The sequence below is a fragment of the Helianthus annuus genome, chromosome 13 (genome assembly GCF_002127325.2).
Source record: "Helianthus annuus cultivar XRQ/B chromosome 13, HanXRQr2.0-SUNRISE, whole genome shotgun sequence".
Taxonomy (NCBI): domain Eukaryota; kingdom Viridiplantae; phylum Streptophyta; class Magnoliopsida; order Asterales; family Asteraceae; genus Helianthus; species Helianthus annuus.
The window spans coordinates 28,432,333-28,441,702 of NC_035445.2; positions in this window are offsets into that span (position 1 = coordinate 28,432,333).

The following is a 9,370-nucleotide window of genomic DNA, read 5'->3' on the forward strand; positions in this document are numbered from 1 at the left end:
GTCATTCGTTGTGAATCAGTTGAATTGTTAAGTGTTGCACTTTGTTAATCGTTGTGAGGGTTTAATCTCGTGAATTAACGTAACTGCTGAATTAGTTACTAACCCCGTTTGTGTGTGCATTGTTATTTAAATTAGGTTAGAAGGCTAATCAATAAAGCTTATACTCTGCTCGTCAAATCTGCAATGTGAGTCATTCTCTTTTTTATCAATTGTTTTACAAAACTCCAAGTTATTTTTAAAGTTATAATTACAGGGATTAAGTCTTTGTAATCACCAAATTACAGCCGGTATGTGGGGTTTTGTATACATTACTTGTTTCCCGTCACACTTGGACAAACGGGTGGCCAAGGGGTGATCTGACCACAGTCACAAACACCATTGGACAAATGGGCTAGCCAATGGATGGTCGAGTGACAGATACTGTGGGTAGTTGGTTTGATATCAGAAACATTGTAATCGCTCTTAATACTGTGAATTATAACAAATGTGTCGTTTTCAGTAAAACCGAATGATTCACTCAGTATTTCCCCGCTGACAAAACCTTTTTCAAACATGTTTCAGGTGATCTGTTGTGAGCAAAGAAAAGTGCCGTGAAGCACTCCCAGCTTAGAAAAGTGACTCAATGTAAATAAATAAAGAAACATGTTTTGAATAAAGATTTCCCTGTGAAATCAGCTTAATGTAAATTATGGGATTATATCCCTAAGTTATGAAACGGGCAGTTTAAATTATTAAGAGATCCTGTTTTAAAAAGTCTTCCGCTGTCGCCTAAATTGAAATACCACAAGATTCCTGTCCCGCGGCTCCTGAAACGGGTCAAACCGGGTCGGGGGCCGTGACAGGAAAAGGTGGTATCAGAGCCACTGTTTTAAGCTTACTGATTTAAGCTCACTGTTTTAAGCCTATTAAAGTAATTGGAAAATACTTAGGAATTCTGATTGCTATTCTATGAATATATGTTTTAACTGATTTATTTGTTAAAATTACAGTATGGGTAAACAAAAGCTTACCGCTATCTACCACAAATTAGATAGTACACCTAAAGAAAAGGGAACCCCTTCCTCCAAATATCCAGCCAATTTAGAAGAAGGGATTTTTGTCCGTAAGGCAAATTATGAAAATCCCCTTACCCCAGAGAAAAGAAATTCAATTCTTAGAAAGGGTCTGGAGAAAAAGAAAACCCATGCCAAGAAAGTGAGGTTTAATCCAGAAATCCAGGAATTAGGCAATAATCCACCTTGGAAAGACCAATTAGATGAAAAATGGGCAAATCTTTATATGCTAGCTACCGTAGCAGAAAATGCAAACCTCTAAACTATCAATAAGCCTGGTCTAGTAGAAAATTACTACCCAGTAAATAAATAAATCCGAGTGTGTTTTCTTTCCTGTTTTCCTTTGTACAAATTGGTGTGCAATAAAACTTCAATGTTTATTTGTTAAACTTTGTTCCAAAGTTTTAACTTAGCATTTTTGTGCATTTTGCATATATGCTACACAGCATGAGTGAGCTATCTGAAGCATTCCAGAATCTCAACCTCTACCCAGTACCAATTGAAGTCTCCCACGACTTTACTGGATATGTTGCTGATATAGAGGAACCTCTGGAATTCCAAGCTCCACCGCTGGAAAAAGCAAAACCTAAAAAGAGAAGAAGATATGTAGGATGGAGGAAAGTGCGCAGGAGAAAGCCAGCCACTAGGAAACTTCCTAAAATAGAAAACCCTGTGAGCAAAGGAAAAGAAATAGAGACCAGAGAAAGTTCCAAACCAGCAGAGATAGAAATAAGGAAAGATATTAAGTAAAAGGGAATCGAGATCGGCGAGAGCTCTAAACAACCTGAGGAGATCACATTTCAAGACGAAATAGACCGTCTACTATTAAATTGTGATGTCATAGAACCTGTCAACAATAATCTCTACTCTTACCCTGCCACAGCCCAACTCCCAATAAACCTAGAACCAGCTATTCCGGACCCACTAATTCACACCCGACCTTTAGGCCAAATGGAGGAATGGTGGACCAATGACTGGCAATTCCAAAATATGATCAATAGTCCTTACACTTTTCTCCCACAATTTGATCCAGAACCTATCCCCAATCCGCCAATGAGCTATGAGAACTTAGCCGAACTGCGTCAGTTTGGTGAAGAACTGATAGGCACCGGGAATAGGATCCGGGAAATAGGGGAGCAAATTTCCTGGAAATATGACGAAAGGGAGCGTCATTACTGAACTGCCAGTTAATCAAGGAATAGGAGGGTCGGGAAGTAGGTTTGTATTATAACCAATATAGTAAATCTAACTCTGTAAAATGGGAAATAAAACAGTGTAAGATAAAAAGTGTGTATTGAAGCATATATAATCTATAAAACAAAACAGAAGTCGAGGCATCGACAATTTTGGTTATAGTTGCATGTTGTAAGAATTTATGTGTCTATCTGTGCTTATTTAGATACTAATAGTTCATATCAATATTAATTAGCAGATTGAAAATGCTAATAGTGAACCAGTTTGTCACACCCCCAAAAACCACCTGCGGAGTATCACCGCTTGGGAGCGTGACTGACCAGGATCAAGCCACCAATCATATTGAACATGTAATTAATATTAAGTAAAATAAATGTAAACCATCCATCCAATACGATAGGTGTTCAAAACATAACCATAGTTTCAAAGTGTAGCGGAAGCATAGTAAATAATCCAACAATAGTTAATAGTTTTAAAAGTCATAATAGTTCAACGTAGAAACCACGATCCTTGTCCACAACGACCCGCTTCTCCAGTGCAAGCTCCAAGTACCTAACGATCTGCAAGGCATGTAACAGAATGATCAACAAACTAGTTGAGCGAGTTCACAGTAAGTAAGTGCGTAACAGTAAGTAACGGGTGGCTCTAATGGGCCAATAGTAAGTTATACAGGTGGGGGCTTCCCATGTTATGTGACCACTAGACTATTCGTATCAACTACTCGTATCATCCCTGTTCTTCGTCCGAGAACAGTAGCGCATATGGGGTGTGCGTAGGTTTTACGCACGTATCCTTCACAACCGAGGATAGGAGACGCGGGGGTGTACGTGGGTTTCACGTACGTATCCTTTGTACCGAGGATAGAAGTAAGTAATGCGTACACGTAGGTTTTACGTGCGTGCCTGACATCCGAGGCAGTAATTGGCATATGACCACGTAGGTGTTATCCTAACCTACGGAACCGTCCTGACATCCGAGGACCATGATAGGTGATAGTCTAGGAAAAGCATTTGTACGTTCTAAGTCAATTGAAACCTTTAACCCATTCCCACGACCCGGGAATCCCATGCCTTAGTAGGAGTGTGAACTCACCTTGGTTTGCTCGGTAAGCTAGGTTATGCACTCACAAGTAATTAATCAAGTCCTATTGTATGCACGTATAACAAATCAGTTCATGTTCGCAAATGATACGCAAGTAATCTAATGTCACATAGTGCTTGATAGCCAATATCATGTATAAATCATGTATCACGTAACAGTTAACCCATTCATACAATTCACGTAATTCATATGAACATTTACATGATCATGCACCTCTCAAAAACTCAGACAAGTATGGGGGGGGTCTCCCCTGTTCAAAACTCGGATAGCACATGAAATCATCATACAATCTCGGTCATATTAACTTAATATACTCGGAGCATTTTGATTTTCATTAAATAAACTCGGCCCACACATAACTCGGACCAACTGATTAAACTCGGCCCACACATAACTCGGACCAATCGACAATTTATTAAACTCGGTCCAAATACATTTCATTAAACTCGGACCAATAACATTTCATTAAATTCGGACCAAAGGCATCTCATTAAACTCGGACAACATCCAATTCCCTTAAACTCGGACCCTTTTGATCACAAACTCGGTCCAAAGATGATAAACTCGGACCATTTAACTTATCAAACTCGGACCAAAAACAACACATTATATTCGGACCAAGAACAACTTATTAAACTCGGTCCATTCACAATTAAATAAACTCGGACCAATCTAATTCATTATAGTCGGACTATTCAAATTCATTATATTCGGACCATTCCAATTCATTGAACAAATTCGGACCATAAGCTTGTTAAACTCAGACAAATCGTATGTTTATAACTTCGGACCTCGATGCACTACCCATAACTCAGACAAGAGCATCCAATTAAACTCTGACTAACAGCAACGTACATACAAATGATCAATTCGACAGGATTATAACAGTTACGTATATCATTCAACAAACCCTAACTCTAATCATATGACGGCAGATAACAAGATTATTCAATCGATGTTAACCCACAACAATCATCACAATAATAACCTATCAAGCATGCATCTAATCATCGTCGTAATCTCAACTATCCAGAATTAATCACAGAATATCACATGAGAAATTAGGGTTTTCCAAGAACACAAAATCAAGAAATCAATCAACAATTAATCATGAACAATGGTTAAACAATTACCTTGAACAATTCTAGAGGAAGAGGAATCAAGTGAGATGATTTTCTTGTCAAGGATGAGGGTGATGATGATTGCTAGGGGATTAGAGAGTTGCAAGTACGTGATTTAGTGCAAAATGATTAGAGAAATGAGGTTAGGGTTAAGTATCTAGGATTTCACTAATTACCATCTACATCCCTAGGTATTATAATTTACAAATGCACACCATCTCATAACTGTTTCATAGTTCCACCACCAAGTTTACACATTTGACAAGTTTATCACAATTAACACATAGTGATGCAACGTCTCACAATACACTTCATTGTATCAACACATATACAATTTCCATAGCATCTAATTGTGAAATCATTCAACTAAATAATACAAGAACGTGCAATAAATGCGAAATAGAAATCTTGGAAATTTGAGTTGTCACATTATCCCCAACTTAAAAGAAATTTCGTCCCGAAATTTGGTACGCACTCACTGAGGAAGCTAGGTAAGTTACATCGTTCACTGGTTTTCCTGGGGTGTCACATCATCCCCCCGTTGATTTGGAATTTCGTCCCGAAATTCAGTAGTAGTAGCTTCAGCCTCAGTAGTGGTTGCATTGGTCTCGAATAGCTGGGGGTACTTTTCTTTCATTTGGTCTTCGCGTTCCCAGGTATACTCTGGGCCACGCTGGGAGTTCCAACGAACTCGAACAAGAGGGATTCTCTTGTGCTTGAGGACCTTAACATCCCGGTCCGTGATTTCAACTGGTTCCTCGACGAACTGCAACCGCTCGTCGATAGTGAGTTCCTTAAAAGGAACTATAAGGGTCTCATCTGATAGGCATTTCTTCAGATTCGACACGTGAAATACATTGTGAACTGCACCGAGTTCAGCTGGTAGGTTTAACTTGTAGGCTACTTTGCCAATCTTTTCTAAGATTTCGAATGGTCCGACGTACCGCGGATTCAGTTTGCCCCGTTTGCCAAAACGAACCACACCCTTCCAGGGTGAGACTTTTAGTAAAACCCGGTCCCCGACCTGAAATTCCAAAGGCTTTCTACGCTTGTCCGCGTAGGCTTTCTGACGATCGCGTGCTGCCGCCATGCGTTGTCGTATCTGTGCTATCTTTTCTGTGGCATCCACTACAATCTCTGGACCCGTAATTTGACTATCCCCCACCTCTGCCCAACAGAGAGGTGACCGGCATTTACGTCCGTACAATGCCTCGAACGGAGCGGCTTGAATGCTGGTGTGATAACTGTTATTGTACGAAAACTCCACCAATGGGAGGTGTTTTTCCCAGCCGTTGCCGAAATCGATAACGCATGCCCTAAGCATGTCTTCAAGTGTTTGAATCGTTCGCTCAGACTGCCCATCCGTCTGAGGATGATATGCTGTGCTCATGTCAAATCGTGAGCCGAAAGATTTATGCATTGCTTGCCATAGCTCTGACGTGAATCGTGCATCGCGATCCGAAATAATAGAGGTGGGCACTCCGTGCCTCGAAACAACTTCTTTAAGATAGACGTCTGCGAGAGTGGAGAACTTGTCCGTTTCCTTAATCGGCAGGAAGTGTGCAGACTTGGTGAGTCGATCAACTATGACCCATATTGTATCATTCCCACGCTGAGATCTAGGTAAACCTGTAACAAAATCCATGGAAATTTCTTCCCATTTCCATTGCGGTATCTTAGGCTGCTGAAGTAGACCAGCTGGTTTCTGATATTCAACCTTGACTCTCGCACAGGTTAAGCATTTTCCAACGTACGTAGCGATGTGGGCCTTCATACTAGGCCACCAATAAGTAGTGCTGATGTCGTGGTACATTTTATCCGATCCTGGATGTACCGAATAGCGAGACTTGTGAGCTTCGTCCATCACAAGCTCTCGTAGGCCGCCATAAAGTGGGACCCAAATACGCCCCGTTACATAGTAGGCGCCGTCTGCCTTCTGTTCCATTTGTTGTCGTGAGCCGCGTAAGGCTTCAGCCTTGACGTTTTCGGGCTTCAGTGCTTCTGTCTGAGCAGCTCGGATATGTGCAGGAAGACTGGACTGAATAGTAAGCTGTAGTGCTCGCACGCGCTTAGGTAGAGTGTCTTTCCGACTGAGGGCATCAGCCACAACATTGGCTTTGCCTGGATGATACTTGATGGCACATTCGTAGTCGTTCAGTAGTTCAACCCATCTTCGTTGACGCATGTTCAAATCCTTTTGCTTAAGAATATGCTCGAGACTCCTGTGATCGGTGTAAATCGTGCACCTGGTACCGTACAGGTAGTGTCGCCATATCTTAAGCGCGAAAACAACAGCTCCCAGCTCTAGATCGTGCGTCGTGTAGTTTCGTTCGTGAACCTTGAGTTGCCGCGAAGCGTAAGCAATAACTTTATCCCGCTGCATCAATACACAACCAAGCCCCTGTATCGATGCGTCACAATAAACCACGAAGTCATCTGTGCCCTCTGGCAATGAGAGAATAGGTGCGCTGCAAAGCCTATCCTTTAAGTACTGAAAAGCAGTTTCCTGCGTATTACCCCATCTGTAAACGACACCTTTCTGTGTTAGCATAGTAAGTGGCTGCGCGATCTTGGAGAAGTCTTTGATAAATCGCCTGTAGTAACCCGCCAAACCCAAGAATTGGCGTATTTCTGTCGGTGTTCGCGGTGCTGGCCAATTCCTGATCGAATCTACCTTGGATGGATCGACATGAATCCCATCCTTATTCACCACATGGCCTAAGAAGTGGACTTCATGAAGCCAGAAGTCGCATTTTGAAAACTTTGCGTACAGTTGCTCCTTTCGAAGAAGTTCCAAGATAAGACGTAAGTGCTGCTCGTGTTCCTCCTGACTCTTTGAGTAGATTAGAATGTCGTCTATGAAGACAATAACGAACTTGTCAAGATAAGGTTTGCACACCCTGTTCATAAGATCCATGAAGACTACAGGCGCGTTCGTAAGCCCGAATGGCATGACAAGAAACTCGTAATGACCGTAACGAGTTCTGAAAGCGGTTTTGGAGACGTCCTCATCCCGGACTCTCAGCTGATGATAACCTGACCTCAAGTCTATCTTGGAGTAATAACACGACCCTTGCAACTGGTCGAATAAGTCATCTATGCGCGGAAGGGGATAACGGTTCTTCACCGTCACCTTATTAAGTTCGCGGTAGTCGATGCACATTCTGAACGTACCGTCTTTCTTCTTCACAAATAACACTGGAGCTCCCCAAGGCGAAGAGCTTGGACGAATAAAGCCCTTTTCCAAGAGCTCTTGTAGCTGCTTCGACAGTTCTTCCAGTTCGGTTGGAGCTAAACGATACGGTGCGCGGGCTATTGGTGCTGCTCCAGGAGCTAACTCAATCTGAAACTCGACTTGACGATGAGGAGGTAAACCAGGTAAATCTTCAGGAAACACTTGAGGAAAATCACGCACAACTGGTATATCCTCCAGCTTCTTTACCTTTGCTGATGCGTCAGTGACAAGTGCCAGAATGGCAGTATGTCCCTTTCGTAAACATTTCTGCGCCTTTAAGAAAGAGATGATGCCAACCACAGCACCACTCTTGTCACCTTGTACTTCGAGGGGTTCTTGACTGGAGCGAGGAATACGAATAACTTTTTCTTTGCATAAGATCTCCGCGTGATGTTGGGATAACCAATCCATACCGATGACGACGTCGAAACTACCCAAAACTATGGGTATGAGATCAATCGAGAAAGTCTGACCCGCTAGAACAATACTACAACCCTTGACTACCTGTGCGGCTTCTACACTTTTACCATTGGCTAGTTCTACGACGTGTTTGGTGTCTAGGGGTATTGGTGTACGTTTTAATAATTTACTCATTTTCATGGACATATAGCTTGTATCAGCACCCGAATCAAATAAGACAGTAACATAAATATCGTCGAGAAGGAACTTACCCATAACCACATTGGGATCATTCACTGCGTCACCCCGACCTAGCACACAAGCACGACCCCGAGCTTCGTTGCCATTGTTGTTGTTGTTTCCCCCGTTATTGTTGTTATTGTTCCCGTTGCCCTGATTGTTGTTGTTGTTGTTCTGGTTCCTGTTTAGCTGAGGGCAGTGTCTCTTGATGTGACCTTCAGCACCACAATTATAGCACCCCTTGTTGCCCTGTTGCTGATTCTGCTGTGCCGGTGGCTGCTGCTGATCCTGATTCGCAGGACGAGGGCTTCTACAGTCTTTGGCCTCGTGACCCATCTTGAGGCATCTTTGACAACGGCCCCTGTTACACTGGCCGCTGTGGTGCCTGTTGCAGTTGTTACACTTTGGAAGGTTTCCGCGATATCCACCCTGCCTGTGGCTACCTGACGACTGCTGGTTAGGGCTTTGATAGTTGCCAGTCTTTCGTTGCTGATTCTGGGACTGAACCGAAACTGATGCTTTGCTTGAATCCCCCTCCCATTTCCTCTTGTTGTCACTGAGGGTAACGGGAGTAACTGAAGGAGTGACTGTAGCAGTAGCGCTGACGCGCTTAGGCAGTTTATTCTGATCCACTGCCTGATCGGTGATGCGATGAGCGAGTAGCTGGATTTCCTGGATGTTGTTGAGGTTAGCCGAGGTAACGTGGCTCTGTATTTCTGGTGCCAAACCTTTGAGATACAACTCAATACGCTTGTATGGAGGGTCCACCATAGTTGGACACAACACAGCCAACTCATTTGATCTCTTGGTGTAAGCTTCGATTTCCGACCCAACCATTTTCAAGTTATACAACTCGTCCTCCAACTTGTGAATGTCTTCTCTAGTGCAGTATTCCCTCTTAATCAGTTCTTTGAAATCATTCCAGGGTGTGGCGTTAGCAGCTGCCAACCCTAAGATCTGCACTTGTGCGTTCCACCAAGTGAGCGCAATCCCTTCAAGTGTGCCAGTGGCGAACTTCACCCTGCGAG